At 46.3% G+C, this 11746-nt stretch overlaps 1 protein-coding gene across 1 annotated transcript in view; it reads left to right on the top strand.

Moving 5' to 3' along the window:
• The first annotated feature begins 4488 nt into the window (after window positions 1-4488).
• Window positions 4489-11746, top strand: part of RAF1 (Raf-1 proto-oncogene, serine/threonine kinase) — a 54270-nt gene continuing 47012 nt past the window's right edge. Inside the window, exon 1 of the mRNA XM_037523182.2 lies at window positions 4489-4801. The gene's annotated coding sequence lies outside the window, so the exon portion shown is untranslated. The remainder of the gene's footprint in view (window positions 4802-11746) is intronic.

Below are 11746 nucleotides of genomic sequence, written 5' to 3'. Positions count from 1 at the left end.
TTTCTTTGTAATTATACCAAGATAGTTATTTTTAAAAGGTGGGGGTAGAGTGAAACAGTTTGAATTAGATCTTAAGCTCACCTACTGTTAACTGTGCGGTCTTATCTCAGTTCCCTTGTCTATAAAATGGAGTGATGATAATACCCAGCCCAAAGAGTTGTTATGAGATTCAATCATATGATTTACTTCCACTTGCCTATGGCATTATGCCCAATATATAGTTAATTCTCAAGCTCTGTTAGCTATTGTTAATATTAATTTACTTCTAAGTTAGATGGCCAACCAATTGCTTTGGAGTCCTTTGACTTCTGAAGTTGCTTCTAAAAGAAAATACTTTCCACAAATGTGGACAGGACACACGATTACTAGAAGGAATCTGAGAAGGAAGGTGTAAGGGCATGACAGGCCACAGTGCAGGTTTTCCAGGATCCAGCAGACCGGGTAAAGGAGGAGTCAGAGTCCTCAGTGGTTCTTTGCAGATCCTTCACTGGGATTACCAGGTACACGGCAGGCAGGGGTGCTGGGGGGGCCGGCAGGCCTCCCAGCCCCCAGCAAGTGCCCACTCCATCTGGGCTCTTCGGCACCCTCTGCTTCTCTCTCGGCTTCTGTTTGTTCTCGGCTTCTGCTGGCGTCCCCGTGATGCCGCTCTTAAAAGCCCAGTCTCAGCCCAGGTGAATCCCATCTACCTAGGCCCACACCCTACTCCAGGTGCCGCCATCAGGCATGCATTCAGGACCGCAAGGATCCATCATCTATCCTGACGGCGGGAGGGCAGAAAAGCCTGACATTTTTCCTTACCCTACAGAAGGTAAAGCCACAGTTGCCCAGAATCATAATGAGAAAATGAACTTAGAGAAAAGCAGCTCTAGATTTTTAAATGTGCCTGAGAATCATATCTGAGCCTGAGAACAGAGCTGCACAGACAGATCCTATTGTTGTCAGTTTCCTCTCCCAGGAGCCCATCATCCCAACTCCTGGTGAATGGAGACCCTCAAGGGAGTGTAAACTCCGTGCCAGGCGCTGCTCTGTGCCTGGATCAGGGGCGGGGGAGTGGGCCTGTCACACTGAGGAAGACAGGTCCTGTCCTGGCCTCTCCCTCACCTGCACTTACTTCTCTACCAGGCGGAGGACAGCAGAGTTGCTTCAGGGTGAGGGTGGAGGAAAGAGGAAGGGGGTACAGACAGCAGAGAAGCCCTGGGAGGCTGTGATCAGAGGCTCCAAGCTGGGTACACGCTCCATTGTCCCATCAGACTTCCCTCACCAAAACATGAGATTTGAAGATAAAATTATTCAGAATTTCAAGACAGAGACCACAGAGCATTACACCCCAAGTGCACTACACCTTTTGAGTATAGGGGTCCTGGGTGGCTGTCATGACCTCATGTCTGGGAATTCCACCCTGCCTCTTGCCAACACAAGATGCTTTAAAAAGGGTCTTATTGTCACCAACGACTTCTGAGGTGGATGACCTTGTCCCCATTTCACAGACAAGAAAACACAGATAAGATTTTTTCCTTTACCCAGTCACATGGTTAACGGGGTAGGGAGAAATTCAACACCTGATTCTAAAGCTGTGCCTTTTCTGCTAGTTGAAGCAAAAAGGGGCCGAGAAAGTCAGAGCAAAGAGGTATGACAAACAAAATGTAAACAAAAATTTTTTTGCTTTTAAAAGCGAAAGCAAAAAATAAAGTATAAAAGAGCAGGCCATTTCCCGCTCCTGTACACCATCCACCCCCTGTAGCCTCTGATCAGTATTATCCTTTTTATCCCTCATTCCACAGTCTTTCTTGGACATCCGCCCATGTCAGTTACACAGAAAAGCTCTTCATTCTTACAGCTGCATGATTCTTGTCCAGATGACAAGCCAGGTGGCAAGGAATAGCCTTGAACACACATCCTCCCACACATTTACAAGTGTATCTGAAGGATAAATTCCCAGCAGGAGAATTTCTAGGGTAAAAGGTATATGTCTTTATAATTTCACTATTGCCAAATTGACTTACATAGGGATTGTTCCAGTTTATACACCCAAGTAATTGATGAGGGCGCCCAGGTTTTAATTTTTTAACTGGTTTCCCAGATGACTGCAGTAGGCTTCCCTGCATAGGACAGAGATACTACCAATATGTGTTGAGGTTGACATCGCAGAAGCCAGCCCCTCAGCCCCACTTTATAGACTGCTTCACTGTGCCTTAAGGGAGACTGACAGACATCTTTTGCACTCCAAACCTCCCTTTCACTCTTCTCCTGGAGTCCTCTGTTCAGGGAAGGTACTCTGCAGCCCTGGAGAACTGTTTAATAATAAATCACACCTCTGAGCCCTTACTCTATTTTTCCCACCTCCAGCCCAGTTCTCCCTCCTGTCTCAGTCTGGAAAATTCTGACTCCTCCTTTAAGACTCAGCTTACAGGTTGCCTCTGCAGGTGTCCCTGGCCCTCCCTGGCAGAACCTGTCACGGTCACTCCCCACACCTCCCTACTGGGAGCTGCCCACAGAACTCATGGATCACCTGGTGGGATAACTGTTTACAATGTTCTGCCTCTCCAGGCACCCAGGGCCAGGCCCACACTTCAAGCTCATCTGTGACTAAAATTAAACTCACCAGAGAGGCAGGGTGGCATGGAAAGGCCACAGGTCATGCTCTGTCCTATTCACAACCCACCAGGTTCCACAACTCCTCCCCCCCACACACACACACACACACACACACACACACTCACACTCACCCCCACTCCATCCCCACCACAGGGCCTTTCAGATGCTTTCCCTACTTCTTTCTCATCACTGCCCAGCTTAACTATCATCCTCTAGGAGAGCCCTTCTTGGCTACTGAATCTGAAGGCACCCTTCTTTTGTTTGGAGTGATGGAAATGTTTTGGAACTAGAGAAGGTGGTTGCCTAACTCTGACTGTACCCGAGGTCTGGTTAATTTCATGTTATGTGAATTTCACCTCAGTAAATTATTTCTGAAGAAATGCAGCACTCTTACTGGTGCTGAGAGGTCTGAATAAGGCAAACTTTCCTTAAACTTTCCTAGCTGTGACTCCTTGGGCAGATACCAGCTGAGGGAGATTGAGAGAAGGAATGGCCTGGGGGTCAGCAAGTGTGGCTTTGCAGCTCTGCCCGGAGAAGTAATGATATGATAGCAAGATAGCTATAATTACAGCTAACATTTCCAGGTTGAATAGGAGCCAGGCAGTTTCAAGTGCTTTACATCCTAAAACTCACTAAATCCTTTCAATTCTGAAAGGTAGATACACTATCGTGAAGTTTTCATCATCCACGAGGAAAGTGAGGAACTGAGGTTTAAAGGACTTGTTCAAGTCACTGATGAGGAAGCAGCAGGGTCCACACTTGAAGTAGGCAGACTCCAAGATATGTGCTGAGTGCTGTTTCATGTGGCTTCATCCTGTGAGATAGGTGTTGTTACTATTTTTAACCCCCCCATGCTGCTTTGCCTGCTTTTTTTCCCATGTTCACATTTAGTTCCACATAGTCATCATGATTTCACCTTGTTTCATCTTCATTTCTTTTTTTTTTTAAAGTTATTAATTGCGGTAATGTGGTTTACAACAGTGTATGATTTAGGGGTGTGAGTTCACCGCTTTTCAGATGTATGGTAGCACACCAAGAACCACCAAAGCCTCCCTGCACAGTGGATGCACCACCACTTAGGTCACCAATTTCCTTTCAAACGTACCCACTTTCCCCCAGCGCTTCTCTAATGCCAACAATACAGCCAATAAACGTCTCAGCGCCATGACTTTTGTGCGTGTTAGTATTTCTCCAGAATATGAGAACCTAAGCTACCGGGAGCCGGGACGCGACTGCTCACGGATAAAGAAGTTGCCCCCGCAGCGCTGAAGGCGGGCGAGCAACTGCTTTTCCTACCCTGGGACCAGGCTGCACAGCCGCCCTCTTTGAAATGTTGTGCCTGCCCACTTGATGGAGGTGGGGGAGGGAGCTGAAGCCCCAACCTAGAGCTGAGGCAACTGAGGCAACTGAGGCAACTGAGGCAACTGAGGCAACTGAGGCAACTGAGGCAACTGAGGCTCAGGCGCTTTGGGGTCTCCCGCAGAGCCCGCCCGTGGCGGGGCCCCGACCCGACCCCGGTCCGCCCGACCCCAGAGGCGGGACACGGTCCTCGGCGCCGGGCGCCCGGGGACGTCCGCTTGCGTCCCGGCTTCGCGACGCAGGCGGGCTGCACGGCCCCTCGGGGCGGCCGAACGCCGGCCGCTCCCGGCCGCCGCCGCCCACAACCCCGCGGCGGGTCCCGCGGGTCCCGCCGCCCCCTCAGCTCGGAAATGGCGACCAACGACACGGCGAGGCCGCGCCCCTTCCGGGGCGGGGCCCGCGCTCAGGCCAGAGCGAAGGATGCCCGAGCCCGGCGCGAGGCCCGCTGCCAGGAGGGCTTGCGCAAAGCCGAGCCCGCGGCGCCGCAGGTCGGGAGGAGGAGCACCGAGGAGGGCTCGCTCGCCGGGGCCGCCCGAGAGTCTCCATCGCGGGCACTGGGCCGCCATCTTAGATGGCGGGAGTCGGGCGAGGACGGGCGTGAGACGGGAGGCCCGCCTGCCGCTCTCCCGGGGCCCCGAGGAGGGCCAGCGGGCCGGGCTTTGGGGCGTGTGCCCTGAGGCGCGCAGCGCGAGTGCGGCGATGCGGGGGCCGCCCGGGCCCCGTCCCCTGGGTTGGGGACGCGCCGAATGTGACCGCCTCCCGCTCCCTCACCCGCCGCGGGGAGGAGGAGCGGACGAGACGCCGCCGCTGCCGACGACGGGACCCGGAGGCGGCCCGGCTCCCTCAGGTGGGCAGCAGGGCCGGGCCCTGGATTCGGAGGACGGGGCGGGGGCGCTGAAGGCGCGCGCTCCGCGGTGGCCCGGCCTGGGCGGCGCTGGCGGGCGGAGGGCCCGGGCCAGGCCGCTGTCACCCCGGGAGGCGCCGGGCGGGCGGGCGGGCGGGGGCCCCGGGCCCGGTGTCATGGCCGGCGAGCCGCGTTCCCACCTCCCCGCTCGCGTTTCCCTGTGTTCGGGGAAATGTGCCAGCGCCGTCCCTGTGCCCGGCCCGCGCGCTTGTGCTGGCAGCGGGAAAACCCGAGCGCTGCCTGGTGGCAGCCTTGTCACTCGGACGGACCCGTGCCCGGTCCCGCTGGTCGCGCCCAGGGGCGCAGCCAGCATCTCCTCTCGGGGTTCCTCTCCGGTGACACCCCTGCAGGGGAGTGGGAATCCGGGGCGAGAGGAGGAAATGGGTCAGCGCCCCCCACCGAGGCCGTGGGGGCCTCGCCTTGGGCTTCGGGACAGTCTGCGGGTTCCTAATGAGAGGGTTGGGATGCTTTTAATGAGGGTCGGGCCCGGGATGCTGTGGAATGAAGAGCCGGAGCTGTCTTTTGTGTGAACTGGGAGCCGCCTGGGCGCCTCAGTTCTGCAGCTGCAGAGGCTCTGCAGAGCCTCTCGGTGTCCAGACAGAGGAGTTTGGACATCGGCAGAGGCGAGGCGGCTGTGTTCATTCATTGTTCTCGTGCCACGGCTCTGGGTGTGCCCGCTGGTAGTCATTCTCCGGTGGGAAGAATGATAGGATCTCCTGTGTCTCCTTGAGATGTTGACGGGGTTCTGGGGGGTCGCTTCGTCTCGGCGCGCGTTCCTGGAGCATTTCTGCCGGTCTGTGCTCCGGGCCGAGCGGAGGGAGTCTGCCCTCTGTGCCTCCCCAAGGCGTCAAACAATGCGCTGAGATAAGGGTGGACTAAGTCAGTGTTTTGGGATTTTGGAACAGCCAGTTTTGCCTGGGGGAGTTGAGGGGCCTGGCGCAGTGGAGGGGACGTTTGCTCCAAGTTTTGGAGCGCTGAATAAATGCTACCCAGGTGAGGAGAGCGGGGAGCTTGTGTTAAATGTAGGGAGCAGCCGGTACAAAGGCGCAGAGGCTTGCAGGAGTTGGGAGGAATTTGAGGAGCAGCAGAGAACCTGGTGTGCAGGAAGGGAGGTGAGGGTCCAAAAGAAAATGGGCTGGAATGTGAAGGATCTTTAATTGTTGAAGACAGGGAGCTAGTTGATCTAACTTGGGTTATTCTAGAGGGGTATTGCTGATTCTTTTTTGCTTGCTAATAATTTCCCTCCTGATGAAGTTGAAGCTGAAAGAAGTTGAAAAGATTGACTTAAATTGAGCATAGTTAAACCCAGTAAGCGTTTTCGATTAGTGCTTTATGTCGAATGCTTTGCACTTAGACAATGATGAATGAAATGAATTCGTAGGGATTCTTGCAAAAGATTCTTCTGAAATTATACTTGCTCACAAAAATGTTGACTTTATAAATGCAGTACATTCCACTGATACCAAAATTAAAGATTGTTGACAATATAAACCATACTTCGTAGTCATATAGAAATTGGCAGATTTTTATAAAACATTTGAAAAAATGTAGACTGCAAATGAGTATTTTCAGCTTGGTGTTTTATATAGTCAACTGTTTCTTTGGATTGATTCCTGGATTTCAGTTTTGTTTTAAACTCTTCAGTTCTATTTTTAAAAAATAGCTGAATTGTGATTGTGTTTATACGAAAATGATTATTATATCAACAGACTTCAGTTAGCAGTTCTTAAATCTTTTTTGGGTTGTGATGATTTTGCATCACTGAAGAACATTAAGATTCTTTTGGCTTGTTTTCATCCTTATCATTTCAAGGGCTAAACTGTTCAAAACGCAAGAAAAACATTTGACCCAGTTGAACACTGGGTGCTAGGGAAAATAAACCTGTTTCTGTTGTAAAAGCTTATCTTTTTTTTTAATTTAAATTTTATTTTTATATTCCCCATACAATTACAACCCCCTTATTTTGACCCCAATCCCTCCTTTCCCCGCCACCCCACCTCCCCTAGAGTGTCTCTGGTTCATAGTTGTTTGTTGATTTTGATATTTTCTTTCTTATAGTTATTCTTTTTCCTGGTCCCTTATTTAAGTTTTCTAGATTCCTGCTATGAGCGAGACCATCCGGTATTTTTCTTGTAAAAGCTTATCTTTTAGGTATGTGGTGTTTGTGCTTATAAATGTAGGGGATTGCTTAGTCTTGAAAAAATGTGTATGCCTTCAAAGTAGAAGACTTGAGTGAAGTACGGTTGGACATATTTTATGGGATTTGGCTTAGCAGAAGAAAACAGTGAGAAGCAGATTAAGCTGGTCATTTATTATGAAAAGTATCTAAAAGATGAAATGGAGAATGATTACACATCAAGTATTGTATTATAGCTGCGCTAAAACGAATTGCTTTTAGTTGAAAACACGCCATTTGTGAAATCCAAAGTGGATCGTTTATTCTGAGGATTAAACAACAGCTTCTTAGAAGTTAAAATTGACTATTCCAGACCACTAAATTCTTATTAATGGAAAAATTCTTAATAACTTCAAATTATTATTTCAAGTATATTAGTAGTAGTAGGTGTATGATTTTACTGCATTTTAATTTCAGATAAAACTTTGTTGGGAACCCACTGCCTAAAAATAGAAAATGTTACATGAGGGAGTGCTTTTGTTTGCATGTTGGGAACATAATAGGCCATACATAATAATCCTGGTCTTGGGAGGAGCTTGTTAGCCAGACTGCATGCCTTAATGTTGACTTGCAAAAGAGAATTTTAAATGTTACCTTTGAAAGGAGTAAGGAAACAACAAAATTGAGCATTGATTTGAAAAGTTGGGTTTTTTGGTTTGTTTTTGTCTTTTGAATTGTTTAGATTTTGAAACTTATTTCTTTAAAACAAATGACTACCTGGGAAATTGCTCACCTTGACTAAATAAATTGAAAAATGAAACATTGGACTCATTTAGGAAGCGGTTGTTTAAAATTTAGGTCTTCTTCTCGGTATGTAGATGCATATTTATGTATGTGTATGGATGAATAAGAATTCCTGTTTGAACTGAGTAGGTTAAAAATGTAATGCTTGATAACTTTTTGTTACATTCAGTTAATGTTTCTGGTATAGGGCTAAGTTACTTTGCCTATAATCTTCATGATAGTAATGGCTGGGTTTATTACTCTTCCTTTAAAGTTGTGAGTAAAGTAAAAGTTCCTTATTTGCTTATTAAAGTTTTCATTTTTAGTTTTACTGTGTCTGAGTCATTCTGTTCCTCCTTTTCTCCCAGAATTACTTGTGTAGATCTGAATGATTTCAGTAGTTAACTTTATATCTTCTAAAATTTCTCCTAGAGACTCTCAGTTTAACCAAGGAAAATGTCAGGTGGGTGTTGTTTCTTTGTTATTGGTTTTGGCCCAGGCTATCTGAAGTCTCCTTGGCAAATCACTTACAAAGTGTGTTAATTGCTCACATTCCAATCAGTGTACATAGTATTTCTTGAGGAACACTTGACACATAGTTTTATTTTTAGACCAGTCCTAAGGGCTTTTACTGGGTGGGGACTAACAATGCCAAAACTGGTTTAGAATTTTTAAAACCTTTGTGATTGGAGAGATTGTTTACATTTTTGGTTATTGAGTGGGAAGCAATAGGTAGTGACAGTCAATGTTTTGGGGGACCCAGTGTGTCTAATTACTTTGGAGGACCCTTGTGGACTTCACAGTGTCATCTTCCTCTTCTTTATACCTGTTGGATTTCATTTACTGTCATCCAGTAGCAAGAGTAAGTGTATCTTTATGTGTTTTAGTCAAGCTGTGTTCTCCAATTTATTTTCTTCCAGCCTGCTGTGGAAAGCAAAAGTAGTCTGATTTCATTGAAGCTACTTAATACTAGGCATCACATTTGGACAGGTATTTCCCTTTCTTCATCAGTGTACATTTCTGATGGAAGACTCAGGCTGTGTTATGTTGTGTTTTTAAAATTCTGAATTTTCATTCTTCCTCTGGTAATTTTGGGGGTATCCTATTCAATCTTGGATAGTTTTTAACATCTCTCCTTTATCTAGGTTTGGGATAGATGAAATCCTGAGTTTTCCCTGGAAGAACATGAGTCTCGTCCTCTGTGGTAATTTCCAGTAGGAAGCTCAAGAGTTTCTGAGAGGTATTTGCCTGGATCCAGATAGATCACTCAGATAGGAGCAGCTTGTTTACGGTAGAAAAAACTGGCATGGGTTCAAACATCCAACAATAAGATTAAATAAACTGTGGTACAGCCACTTGACGGGGCACTCTACTTTTCATGAAATTAAGCATGTATGAAGCATTTATAACACAGAGAAGACTGGACATAAATTATGTATTTGGAATGGTTACAGTTGTATTTTTAAAAAAGCCAAATACAATGGAATATTATTCAGTCATAAATAGAAATGATGGACTGATAGTTTCTCCACTGTAACTCTTGCAGACATGCTAAGTGAAAGAAGCCAGTCAGAAAAGACCACATGTAGGGTCTCCCCGGGGGCTCAGCGGGTTGAGCGCAGCACTGTGAAGCTGTCCGCAGCCTCTGCAGCGCGGGTTCGATTCCCGGCTGGGGAGCTACCCACATGGCACGGCAGATCTCTCCCGTCTCACCCGCTGCTCCCTTCAGCAGTGTATTTCCGTCCGTCTGCTTGTTCTGCTCCCTGCTCTGTCTCTGGTGAATCCTTTCACCCTCCTGCGCCTCTGACCTGTACCCCAGTTCTTGTATAAAAATAAATAAAATATTTTACAAGAAGAAAGAACATGGAGATGTTAACTATGGTTGTTAAACAGTAGATATAAGGCTAATGTTCCTGTTCATACTTTCCAATACTTTCCAAATTCTCGGGTTATATTGCTTTTGTAATAGAAAAATACACTTAATGAAGTTCTGTTCCTGTGTGGGCCCTTAAGTCACTTCAAACATTAAGTCACTGTCAGATTGCATTGACAACTATGGTTTTTTTTTTTTTTTTTTTTTTTTAAAGATTTATTTATTTATTTATACAAGCACTGGGTACAGACAGAGGCGCGGGAGGGTGAGAGAATTCACCAGAGCCAGAGCGGGGAGCAGAGCAGGCAGAAGGACCGAGGTACACTGCTGAGGGGAGCAGCGGGCGGCAGGAGAGGTCTGGGCGCCATGTGGGACCCTCCTCTGGTGGCCGGGGATAGAACCGGTGCTGTAGAGGCTGCGGGGAGCTTCACAACCCAGCGCTCAACCGCTGCGCCACCGGGGAGGCCCGACAACTATGTTTTAAAGCTGTTTGGAATTATTTTCTACTTTCTCCATATTCAGACTTTTATTACCATTTGCCTGTATTGCTAGAACCTTTAACAATGCATTCTCCATATTAATACCAGATTCGCTTTCTTTATATGCATACTCCTAAAAACTAATTTATCATTATTTTTAATAGAGCATTAAAATTCAAGAGATAGAGAAAGTTGCACTATGCATAGTCATTCTACCTTCCCCTTTCTTTCACAGTGGGAAATATATTCTGGGATTCTTACATAGTCTATCTTGTGATGATATGAGAATGTTCAAGAGAATATGAGAATACTTCCTCGTGAATATATCACAAGAGTCTCCATGGCCTGTCAGACTAAGCAAACATGATTTCCTTACTTTTATTTGTTCCTTCTTTAAGAGCCATTTTGAACACTGTTTTCTAAATGCCATTTTTGGATTTTTTTTTCCTCCTCTTCCCACTTTTTACTGTTACATTTCCTTTTTTGAGGGCCTCCTTTATATTTTTCTTATGGTGTTTACTATGTAGTTATTTGTGTATTTATCATCCTTTTAGATTATAAACTCTCATGCTTCCTACATAATGCACAACTCCTTTCTTAATGATATTGGGGAAAAATACTTCCGTTGAGAGGCTGAGCAACCAGACCTGTGTGCTTTGGTGAAGTTGTTGAATCTAAATTCTAACATGTAATAAGGTTTTATCAGATCTTTTATTTAAACTTAAATGGTTTGTGTAAGTGGTTTTTTGGGTACTAAGCACTTTAATGTTTACATATATTGTGACACATTTAAAAAAAAAATTGTTTACCCCTCTCTTTTCTCAGAGGACTGTGTCTTAACCAACTTTGAATACCCAGAGCTTAACATAGTGCCTGGCCCTGGATTGTCGCACAGCTTGTTGAATGTAAGGTCCTAAGTGATGTTTATTAAATAGATTTTTTTTCTATAGGTGTCTTACATTTTTGGCTAAACATAAGCTCCTTAAAGATGGGGCATGTCTTACTTTTGTTTATATATCTCCAGTTCCTAAAACTTTGGCTTGATTATGTAACAGACATTAATTGAGTGAAGACTCAGAAGTTAATCAACTATGGATTTAGTTCCTTCTTACTGTGTCTGTCCTCCTCCCTTTGTCTTACCCCCCAAGGTTATAGCTAACCATTTTCAAGTGTGCTATTCATCGGCATTTTGGCATTACGTTCATTCACAGAGTTGTGCGGTCATCATCTTATCTATTTCCAGAACTTTTTCATCATCCTGAATAGAAACAATAACTCTTAATTAAGTAACTCAGTAACTCTTAATTAAACAATAACTCTTTAATTCCTTCTTACCCCCAGTCTCTGGTAAACTGTATTCTACTTTCTTTCTTTTTTTTTTTTTTTTAAAGATTGATTTTATTGGGCCTCCCCTGGTGGCACAGGTGGTTTAGCGCAGCGCTGTGAGGCTGCCTGCAGCCTCTGCAGCATGGGTTCCATCCCGACTGGCCAGCAAGAATCCCACATGGCGTGGCAGACCTCTAATGTCTCGCCCGCTGCTCCCCTCAGCAGTGTATTTCGGTCAGTCTGCCTGTTCTGTTCCCTGCTCTGTCTCTGGTGAATCCTCTCACCCTTCCGCGTGTCTGATCTGTGTCCCG

Source organism: Talpa occidentalis, unplaced genomic scaffold, assembly GCF_014898055.3.
Source record: "Talpa occidentalis isolate TD23 unplaced genomic scaffold, MPIMG_talOcc4v2.1 talOcc4.10, whole genome shotgun sequence".
In the NCBI taxonomy this organism is placed as follows: Eukaryota; Metazoa; Chordata; class Mammalia; order Eulipotyphla; family Talpidae; genus Talpa; species Talpa occidentalis.
Note: the sequence above shows the minus strand (reverse complement) of the source record. Positions and strands in the feature narration are given on the sequence as shown.